The sequence below is a fragment of the Arachis ipaensis genome, chromosome B06 (assembly GCF_000816755.2).
Source record: "Arachis ipaensis cultivar K30076 chromosome B06, Araip1.1, whole genome shotgun sequence".
NCBI classification, from domain to species: Eukaryota; Viridiplantae; Streptophyta; class Magnoliopsida; order Fabales; family Fabaceae; genus Arachis; species Arachis ipaensis.
This window is the reverse complement of record NC_029790.2, coordinates 88886860-88897862: the sequence shown is the minus strand read 5'-3', so window position 1 is coordinate 88897862 and position 11003 is coordinate 88886860.

Below are 11003 nucleotides of genomic sequence, written 5' to 3'. Positions count from 1 at the left end.
TCCCGTGATATCCATTCGAACCTGTACGTGCTTTCATTTTTCAAGTTAATAAAATGCCTTTTGAATTGTGCTACATTCACCATTTGATTTAACTTGGCAATTTCCTTGAACATGGTTCCCTCTTTTACAATAATTGGTGTATTTCACTTGTGTAACCCACTTGATTCAAATTGGTTTCTAACTTGGTTTATGTTACACAAAGTGCATTTCACCCTTTGTAACACCAATTATTGCTTAATCCGTGACCGTGACATTGATTGATAACTTACTTTCAATTAATTGCTTCTTTTGCAATCTCATATTTCATCATCAATGACTGCTTCTCCCTCATGATTGTGAGTATGCTTGTTATCCTTAATTTTCTGCATTCTTCCTAATTAAGCAAATGATCGTCACATCCCTAACCTTTGAACTAGTTTTTCTAACTTTTAACTTGCCTAACATACGGAATTTTCCTTTTTAGTTTTCAAGTAACTCTTTAACCATTCTTTTTGGGTATGATGCTCATTGAGCTACAAGCATGATGTGATTATTGTTTGCATTCTTGGTTTGTGACCTTGTTTTCTTTTCTACTTTGTGATTACTTGCATTCCAAGAATTCCATCTTCTTCAGTCACTTCATGAATATGTCATGCCTTGCTTGCTATACCTCTACCTGGCTAATTACTCATATCATATCTGTTTTTCAGAATGTCGGATAAAGGAAAAGCTAAGGCTACTACCTCAAGAAAGAGGAAGAAATCTCATGCCTCTACTATCTCTCCTTATGCCAACTATGCCAAGAACCCACTTAATGAAGTGGATAAAGAGAATCAGCAGCTACTGCCTACTGACACGGACAGATTTCTGAATCTGTACTGTGAGCTTCGTTTCCCTACCTATCGAAAGAAAAATCTGAATATTGAGAAGAAATTGGCCCTTCCCAATGACCTGAGATGCTCCATTAATACCCGTATTCAGGGATTGGGCTTAGGCTTTGTTGATAGGGATTTGGGAAGAATAAACACTTCATGGGTCAAGGAGTTTTACTGCAACTTCTTTCGCATAACTCTTGATTCAGTCTACCTACGGGGCGGGCAGATCTTAGTGACTGAGGCTGCTATTGAGGGTGTATTGCATTGCCTACCTCAGACTGGTGACACATGTGCCTATCAGCAGGCGGAGATCGCAATAAATACTATGACCTTTGATTATGAGGCGCTGAAGTGCGTTATTGCCACACCGAACACCCCTTGGGTAATGGATTCTGACAACAAGAGGCCCAAGGGGATGTTATTTGCTTATCTGTCTAGAGAGGCTAGGACTTGGCAGCAGATATTCGCCCACTATGTCCTGCCTACTACCCATGTTTCTGATATTCCGATGGATATGCTTCTTCTGATTGGCTGTGTTATGGAGGGGAAGGAGGTATACTTCCCCCGGTTGATCAGGCGATGCATGTGGAAAGCACACATCCGTGGCCTACTACCATTTTCCACATTGGTCACTAGGATGATTGAGTTAGTCGAGGCCCCATGGAGGGACGATGACGTGACACCACCACCCCCAAATGACGACGACAAGGAGGTTACTATTCTGTGGGGTACGTGGGTGCACGAGAAGCCCCCATCCAGGCGCCGCTCTTGAGTAGAGCAGCAGTAGAGGTAGCTAGACCTTCATCTTCTACCGCAGCGGTAGGACCCTCTTCTTCAGTGGCAGCAGTAGCACCTTTACCACCACCAGGACCCGAGCCGACCTATCTTCTGGTTCAGCGTCTATTTCGATTCATAGAGCGCAGTGAGTGCCGTATTATGCGGCGCCTTGATAGAGTGGATCAGGCATTCGCAGCACAGGGCATTCAACTACCCCCTCTTCCCAACTCTTCCGCATCCGATGAGGAGAATCACGAGGAAGAGCACGCGGAGGAGCATGTTGAGGAGCCGACTCAGCAAGAGGAACCCCCACAGACGCAGGCTACCCAGGACACTCAGCAGCCTCCCGAGGAGCCAGTGCCCCAGCCTGAGACCCAGCCGGAGCCAGATACGACTGTTGACCCTCACCATGAGCCTGATCAGTAGCATCGAGGATGATAAAGTGTGGGGAGGTCACCATCGTCGCCGTCGGTGGATTTGGTGAACATTTTCGGGCACTATCTCCTAGTTTATGTTATTTTGCTTTATTTTGCACCTTTTGGATCATTGTATATATTAGTATTGTGGATTGTGGATTGACGAATGGATTTTCTGTCAGTAAAGAAATTTCACAGATAAATCCTCGTTGCTAGTATAGTTTCTAAACCAACAAAGAATCCTTTCGTACAAAAACTTGTTTGTCACTAAAGCAAACCCAATAAAAATAATAACCAAAGTATTCAAACCTCGTGTCGTCTCTCAAGGAATTATAGGGAGGTGTATTTATTATTGGTTATAGAAGATTATCTTTTCGGGATTTTTGAATAAGGAACAAGGAAAAGTAAATTGTAAGAATTAAATTAATAACTAATAAAACTCTTAGCAAGGTATGAAAACTGGACGTCCTATCCTAGTTATCCTTATCAATTGTGATGAGAATTGTTCATTACTCCCACTTAGTTAACCCTTACTAAATAAAGAAAAGTCAAATGGACTAATCAACTTGATTCCTCAAGCCCTAGTCAACTCCTAAGGAAAGACTAGCTTTAGAGGGATCCAAACCAACCAACAAATTCCAATTATCAATTGACAAAGGAGTTTGATAACTCAAGTGTCTCGAATTAATCAATTCAAGCTAAGAATGTAAAAAGCTAAATTAAAATCATAAATCTGAAATACCTCAAATTGTATTAAATATAAAATCAAATCTAACATTGGAAGGTTCATAAACCAAATTGGGAAAATAAGTAATTAACAAGAGAAATAGATGAACCAAATCACTAGAATAAATAAAAGTAGAAGAGAAACTAAATTAAAGGAACATTGAACCTAGAATGGAGAAGAAGTAAACTTAACCTAAGAGAAATCCTAAATCCTAAAACCTAGAGAGAGGAGAGAGCCTCTCTCTCTCTCTAGAAACTACATCTAAAACCTAAATTGTGAATTATGAATGAATGATCAATGATTCCCCCATTCTCCAGCCTCTATTCTGTGTTCCTGTGCTTGGAATTGGGCCAAAAAGGAGCCCAGAAATCGCCCCCGGCGCTTTCTGCAACTTTCTGCAAGTGATGCATGTCACGCGTACGCGTAGGTCATGCGTACTCGTCATTTGGCGAATTCCTTTTCACGCGTATGCATCAGTCACGCGTATGCGTCGCTGCAAGCTCTTCAAAACTCCATTTTTCGCGTTCCTTCCACTTTTGCATGTTTCCTTTCCATCTTCTAAGCCATTCCTGCCCTATAAAGCCTGAAAATACTTAACACACAAATCACGCCATCGAATGGTAATAAAGGATATTCAAAATTAACAGTTTAAAGGTCTAGGAAACATGTTTTCAACCATATCACAGAATAAGGAAGGATTTGTAAAACCATGCAAATCATATGAATAAGTGAGCAAAGACTTGATAAAAACCACTCAAATTAGCACAAGATAAACTATAAAATAGTGGTTTATCATGGATACTTTTGTTTAGTTTGCTGGATTTTACACTTTTGCTTTATATGTTCACTTTTGCTCTATATAGTTGTTATAGCTTGTTTGAGCCTTTGGTTGTGATTAGAAAAATATTTTGGACTGTTGAGACCTAATTGACCCTTTTTACATATGACACCGTTTGATTGAAAAAGGGATTAACTAAGGAATTTTTAAAATTTCTCAATCACAACATTACATTAATAAGCTTAGTCAAAACAATAAAATTTTCCAAGGAATTTATCTATAGGGCACCACCTCAATTGATTGAAAAATTTTTGATGAACTTGCATGAATTCATATTTTGTGAAGCATGTTTTGAGCTAAGAACACAAGCTTGTGAGTTTTGAGCCTAATTGTGTGGTTACATCTTATAACCACTTATTTTTCTTCTTGTGTGAAATTGTTCTCTTCCTATGATTGTGATCCTTGATTTGTTTAAGTCTATATGTCCAATTATTCCTTGTATTTATGCATTTATATTATTGAGGCCATTATTTTATTAGCTCACTTACCCAAATAGCCTACCTTTTACTCTCCATTGTCAACCAATTTTGAGCTTACGCTTAACCCAATTGTTCTTTATTTTAGCACATTACAAGCCTAAAGCGGAAAACAATAAAAATTCCTTGTTTGGATCTTTGATTAGCTTAGACTAGTGAGAGTGTTTACTATTCAAGTTTAGGGAGATTTGGGAACATTGGTTGGGATAAAGGGTGTTTTGTATTTCTATATTTGGGAATTAGGTGCGTACTCATGTATTGATTAAATGTATAGACCTTATGCATTGGTATTCTTGTATGTAACTTGAAAGAAAAAAATGAGAAAAACAAAAGAAAAAGAAAAAAAATAAATGTGAAAAGGAAAAGAAAAGAAAAAAAAGAAAAAGAAAGAAAAAGAAGAAAAACAATAAAAGGGGACAAAATGCCCTAAAGTAAAGTCCAATAAGAGCCAATCCATAAGTGTTGTGAAAATCAAGAGAAAATGCATAAGTATGTGAAAAGTGAAGGATGGGTAGTTAGGTTAGTACTAGGTTATTATATAGGTTACGTGGGAAAGTCTAGACTAATCAAAAATTCAAATCCTAGTCCACTTAACCGTACATGATCCTACCTTGACCCTAGCCCCATTACAACCTTATGGAAAGATCTCATGATATTTGTATACATGCATTGAATGATTGTTGATTGTTAGATGAAGAACAAATTTTGGAAAGCATGATTAGGGGAGAATTGAGTGAATCAACCCCTAAACACTTGAGTGAATAGAGCGGATACACATCCGGTGAGGGTTCGATTGCTCAATTACATGTATTCACCACTATCATCTATATTTTTGCAAGTCTGTAAATATTTTTAATAGTTCAATACAATTGTGGGTTGGATTTGATTCTTATTGAGTTAGCCCTTGTGCTTGTATACGTTCTCTTGGAAGTTGATTTGTTTTGACCAAGCATTTGCATCCATATAGATAGTTTGCATTTAGATAGTTTAGTTGCATTGAATAAATGTCATTCCCCTTGTTTCCTTCTTAATTTAGCATGAGGACATGCTAAGGTTTAAGTGTGGGGAGGTTGATAAACCCCTTTTTAGGGTTTATCTTGTGTTGAATTTAGAGCATTTTGATAACCTTTCCTCACATTTATTCAATGAAATAGCATGATTTTATGGTTGTCTCTTTATTTGTGCTTAGATGTGAAAACATGCTTTTTAGACCTTTAATTTGATGATTTTTATCTTCCTTTGATTCCACTAGATGCCTTGATTTGTTTGTTAGTGATTTTAGATTGAAAAGGGCTAGGAAATGATCAAAGGAGTGAAAGGAAAGCATACAAAGTAGAGAAATCATGAAAAGTCAAAGATTTGGAAAACGCCCATGGACGCGCGCGTGCACTAAGCGCTCCCACGTGGATTGCGAAAAGCTCCATGGACATGTACGCGCCGAAGGCCATACGTGATTTTCTTAGTCAAACTCGTGCCTGGCGATGTTGGAGGGTTTCTGGCCTCATTTGGAGCTGAGTTTTTGAAGGAAAAGATAAAAGAAACTAAGGATTGAAAGGGAAGGCATCACTTCACACCATTAGACATTCATTACACTTTAGATCTAGTTTTAGCTTAGTTTTCTAGAGAGAGAAGCTCTCTCTTCCCTCTAGAATTAGGATTAGGTTTAGGTTAATCTCTCCTCTCAGATCTAGGTTTTAATCTTTGCTTTCATCTACTTCTACCTTTCAATTCTATGTTTCTATATCTTGTTCTTTCATTCTCTTGTTGTAATTTCTTCTATTTTGTTTCTATACTTTGTTGTGGATCTACTTTTGTTTCTTTTATTTTCTTTTAATGCAATTTGAGGTAATTCATAATAATTGTGTTCCTTTTGATTTTTGTTGTTAATTCCTTGCAATAATTATTGTTAGATTCCATTCTTGTTGTCAATTTACTATGTTTTTCTTTTATACCTTCCAAGTGTTTGTCAAAATGCTTGAAAAGATGTTAGAGTAGAATTTTATGTTCTTAGGTTGGGAAGGTAACTTAGGAATTCTTGAGTTGCTAATATCCAAGTGATTGATAGTTGGTAGCCATTGACTCTAGCTCTCATTAATTCAATTAGTGAATAGCTAGGACTTATGGACTTGGATTGATATAGCTCATTTGACTTTCCTTTACTTGTTAGAGGATGACTTAGTGGGATTGATCCTTGCAATTATCATGTTGTGGTTAGTGATAAGGATAGAGAACCTTGACCACCAACCCTTGCCAAGACCTTTTTATCATTTGAATTCCTTTATTATTTACTTTTCTTGTTTGCTAATCAAAACCCCAAAATATACATGTCCATAGCCAACAACAAGAATACTACCCTGCAATTCTTTTGAGAGATGACCCGAGGTTTAAATACTTCAGTTTATAATTTTAGAGGTTTGTTTTAGTGACAAACAAATTTTTTGCATGAAAGGATTAGTGTTGGTTTAGAAACTATACTTCGACGAGATTTCATTTGAGAATTCTAAACCGTCAAAAATTCGTTCATCAATGGTCTGAGTGTACTACCACCTTAGTACCAAGTAAGTTGGCTCGGAATTTATCCAGAGCAAAAACAATAGCCAGAAGCTCTTTTTAGTGGTAATATAGTTAGACTGAGTAGCGTCTAAGGTCTTAGAGGCATATGCAATTATAAAAGGGTCCTTACCTTCGCGCTGAGCTAGCGCCGCTCCCACTGCATGGTTGGAGGCATCACACATAATCTCAAATGACTGGCTCCAGTCTGGTCCTCTCACAATCAGAGCTTGAGTCAAGGTGATCTTCAGCTTATCAAACGCTTCCATGCAGTCCTCACTCAGCTCGAACTCAACATCCTTCTGCAGCAGTCTGGATAAAGGCAATGCTACCTTACTGAAGTCCTTGATAAATCTCCGGTAGAAATCTACATGACCAAGGAAAGAACGAACTTCCTTCACGGAGGAGGGGTAAGGTAAACCAGAAATCGCATCTACCTTTGCTAGATCTACAGAAATACTAGTATTGGAAACAACATGTCCTAGAACAATTCCTTGTTTTACCATAAAATGACATTTTCAAAATTTAATACAAGGTTTGAACTAACACACTTGTCTAATACTCTAGCTAAACTATCCAAGCAAAGGTTAAAAGAATCACCATACACACTAAAATCATCCACAAAAACTTCCATACAGCTCTCAATAAGATCTGAGAAAATACTCATCATGCATCTTTAGAAAGTAGCCGGTGCATTACATAAGCCAAAAGGCATTCTCTTGTATGCATACGTTCCAAAGGGACATGTAAACGTAGTCTTTTTCTGATCTTTAGTAGAAGCTATATGAATTTGAAAATAGCCTGTGTAACCGTCTAAAAAGCAGTAGTGTCATTTACCTGACAGGAGATCAAGCATTTGATCAATGAATGGCAGGGGGTAGTGATCCTTGCGAGTAGCCTGGTTGAGGCGCCTGTAATCAATGCAAACTCTCTAGGAATTCTGCACTCTAGTTGCTATGAGCTCTCCATGCTCATTCTTCACTGTTGTGACTCCAGACTTCTTGGGTACCACTTGTACTGGGCTTACCCATTTACTATCCGAGATTGGATAGATGATATCAGCTTCAAGCAGTCTGGTCACTTCCTTCTTGACAACTTCCAAGATGGTAGGATTAAATCTCTTTTGAGGTTGATGGACAGGCCTTGCTCCCTCTTCTAAAAATATTCTGTGCTCACAAACTTGAGGGCTGATGCCTACTATATCCGCCAAGCTCCACCCAATTGCTTTCTTGTGTTTTCTCAGCACACTAAGCAGCTGCTCCTCCTGTTGGGATGTGAGTTCTCTTGTAATGATAATTGGGAGCTTTTGATTATCCTCAAGGTAAGCATACTTGAGGTGGGGTGGAAAGGGCTTTAACCCCATTTTCTGCCCATGGCTAGGCATTTGATCATCTGGAGCTAGTGATGGTGGCAAAGTGTCCTCATTATGTTCAGAGGGTTTTCCCACACTTGGATCGTGTTTCATGTGCATCTCTTCTACTTCTTCTTGGTGAACTGCAGCTACAGTCTCATCAAAGATGTTGCACTGGAAGATGGAATCATCTTCCGGAGGGTGCTTCATAGCTTCATACAAGTTGAAGCTCACTGCTCTGCCATCTATCTCAAAAGAGTAAGTTCCTGAGAAGGCATCCAATTTGAACTTTGAAGTCTTTAGGAATGGCCTTCCAAGCAGGATGGATGATGGTCTTCCTGAGTCATTAGGGGGCATCTCCAAAATATAGAAGTCAATAGGAAATGTGAGCCCCTTAATGCTCACCAGCACATCTTCAGCAATTCCAACCACCGTGATTATGCTTTTATCTGCCAAAACAAAACGAGCTGCCGACCTTTTTAAGGGAGGGAGCCTCAAAGCATCATATACAGACAATGGCATAATGCTAACACACGCTCCTAAATCACACATGCAGTCAGAAAATGTTACATCCTCAATGGTACAGGTAACCATACATGGCCCCGAATCCCCATATTTTTTTGGTATGGCACCCATTAAAGCAGATATAGAGCTATCTAAGGGAATAGTTTCTAAATCCTGTATTCTATCCTTATGCATGCACAAATCCTTTAAAAACTTCGCATATTTAGGTACCTGGTGAATGGCATCAAAAAGGGGAATGGTTACCTCAACCTTTTTGAAGATCTCCACTATCTTTGGGTCGAGCTCCATCTGCTTTCTGGACTTCCTAGCAAGGTGTGGAAAGGGGATAGGGATGGCGTCTCTTGTAGCTTCAGCTTCCTTTGGTGCGCTAATCTCTGGTTGAGCTGCTTCTTCTTCAACCATGTCTTGTACTTCATCCTCCTCTTCAGCATCCTCCACCTCAACAATATCTTCAACTTGAATGTTCTCCTTTGAGCTTGACTCCTCTTTTGTAGTGTGGTTCCGGACCTCAAAGTGATGGCATTGATTCCACCTTTGGGGTTGGGTAAAGGTTGAGAAGAAATTGCACTGGAGCTTGAAGGTTGATTGTTGGGGGTAGACAATGAATCCATCCGGGAGACGAGAGCTTGTAAAGTGGCATTCAGACCGTTTATGGTAGAGTTAAGTGTAGTCTGAATGTCTTGTTGTCCTTGTGTAAGAGAACGAAGTATCTCATCATTAGAAGAGGAAGAGGGGTAAGTGATTTGAAGGGTCTGATGTTGGTTGTTCTGAGGCGCTTGGGACTGATGTGCGGAAAACGATCCGACACAAAACTCACCGGCAAGTGCACCGGGTCGCATCAAGTAATAATAACTCACGGGAGTGAGGTCGATCCCACAGGGATTGAAGGATTGAGCAATTTTAGTTTAGTGGTTGATTTAGTCAAGCGAATCAAGATTTGGTTGAGTGATTTGTGATTTGCAGAATTTAAATTGCATGGAAAATAAAGGGAATGGGTAATTGGCATGAAATTAAAGGGAACAGGAAATAAAGTGCTGAATCTTAAAGAGCAAGAAATTAAATGGCAGAAACTTAGAATGCAAGAAATGTAAATTGCAGAATCTTAAAGTGCAAGAAATGTAAATGGCTTAAATTGTAAAGGGAATTGGGAGTTGGATTTGCAGAAATTAAACAAGGAAAAGTAAAATTCAACAAACAGAAGAGTAAAAGATGGCTTGGATTGAACCGGATCTAAAACGGAAATGTAAATGAACATGAAAAGCGTTAAATAGAGAAATTAAAATGATAATTCAGATCTCAGGATCCAAGAGACTAGATAACCAAGTCTAGATCTCAATGCCTTCCTAGATCCAACAAGAGCAATTTCAAAGGAAATGTAAATTGCAGAGAAAGTAGATGAAGAAGCAAGTAACAGAATTGGGAATTCAATTATGTAGTAAAATTAAACAGAGAGATCTCAGGATGAGATTGAAACAGAATTCCTTCAATTCTCCAACCCAAGATCCAAGACAAGAAAAGTAAAGAGTGCTGGGCAAGAACAAGGAAGAAGAGAGATCAATTCTCCTCCCAAATTCTCTTGAATTAAAACAACAATGCTAAATGTAAAGTTGAGCTCTCTACTAAGTGCATTCAATCCAAACCGAAAAGAAAGCCCTCTACTGTAAGTGATGAAAATTCTAAAAAGGAAGCTCTCTTGAAACTTCAAATCCTAAGCTATTTATAAACTTTCTTCAAATGGTCTTCAAGCCTTGAATTGGGCCTTTGCTCTTGATGGAATTGGGTTGATAGAGGCCTTGGTTGATTGCTCTTGGAGTTTGGAGAAGAACCGAAGTGAACCGGGTTTGGAATCATGTAAGCTTGAGTAAAAGTTTGAGTAAAAGTTTGAGGCAAACTTTTACTCAAACTTTTCATATCAGCCACCCCATCCTTGCTGCTACCAATGTTTGAGCCAAAGTTTGGGGTCAAACTTTTGCTCAAACGTTGGCTCCCCCTTGCACACTCATGGCGCCAACGTTTGCCAAAAAGTTTGAGGCAAACGTTGGCGCAAACTTTTGCTCTCCAGGATGTTGATTTGTGAGGCCAACGTTTGCCAAAAAGTTTGAGGCAAACGTTGGCTCAAGCTTTTCTCCCAAAAGTTTGCCAAAAATTTTGAGGCAAACTTTTGCTCAAGCTTTTTGCCCAAAAGTTTGCGCAAAAGTTTGAGGCAAACTTTTGCTCAAACTTTTTGTCCTCTCTTCCTCCTAACCATTCCTTCTTACTTCAACCTTTCTCCAAGCTTTCTTCACCTATCATTAATAAACCAAACACATCAAAGCTATGCTCAAAATCATGAGATATTCATTCTTTCATAATATGTGACAATTATAGCATAAAACCTCATGAAATTGCATTAATTCTTCTATGGTTGATTAAATCTAAAGAAGCATGAAAATCTACCCAATTGGCTTGCTTATGGCTCAAGAAAGTGCATAATTCATTTGAAAACAAAA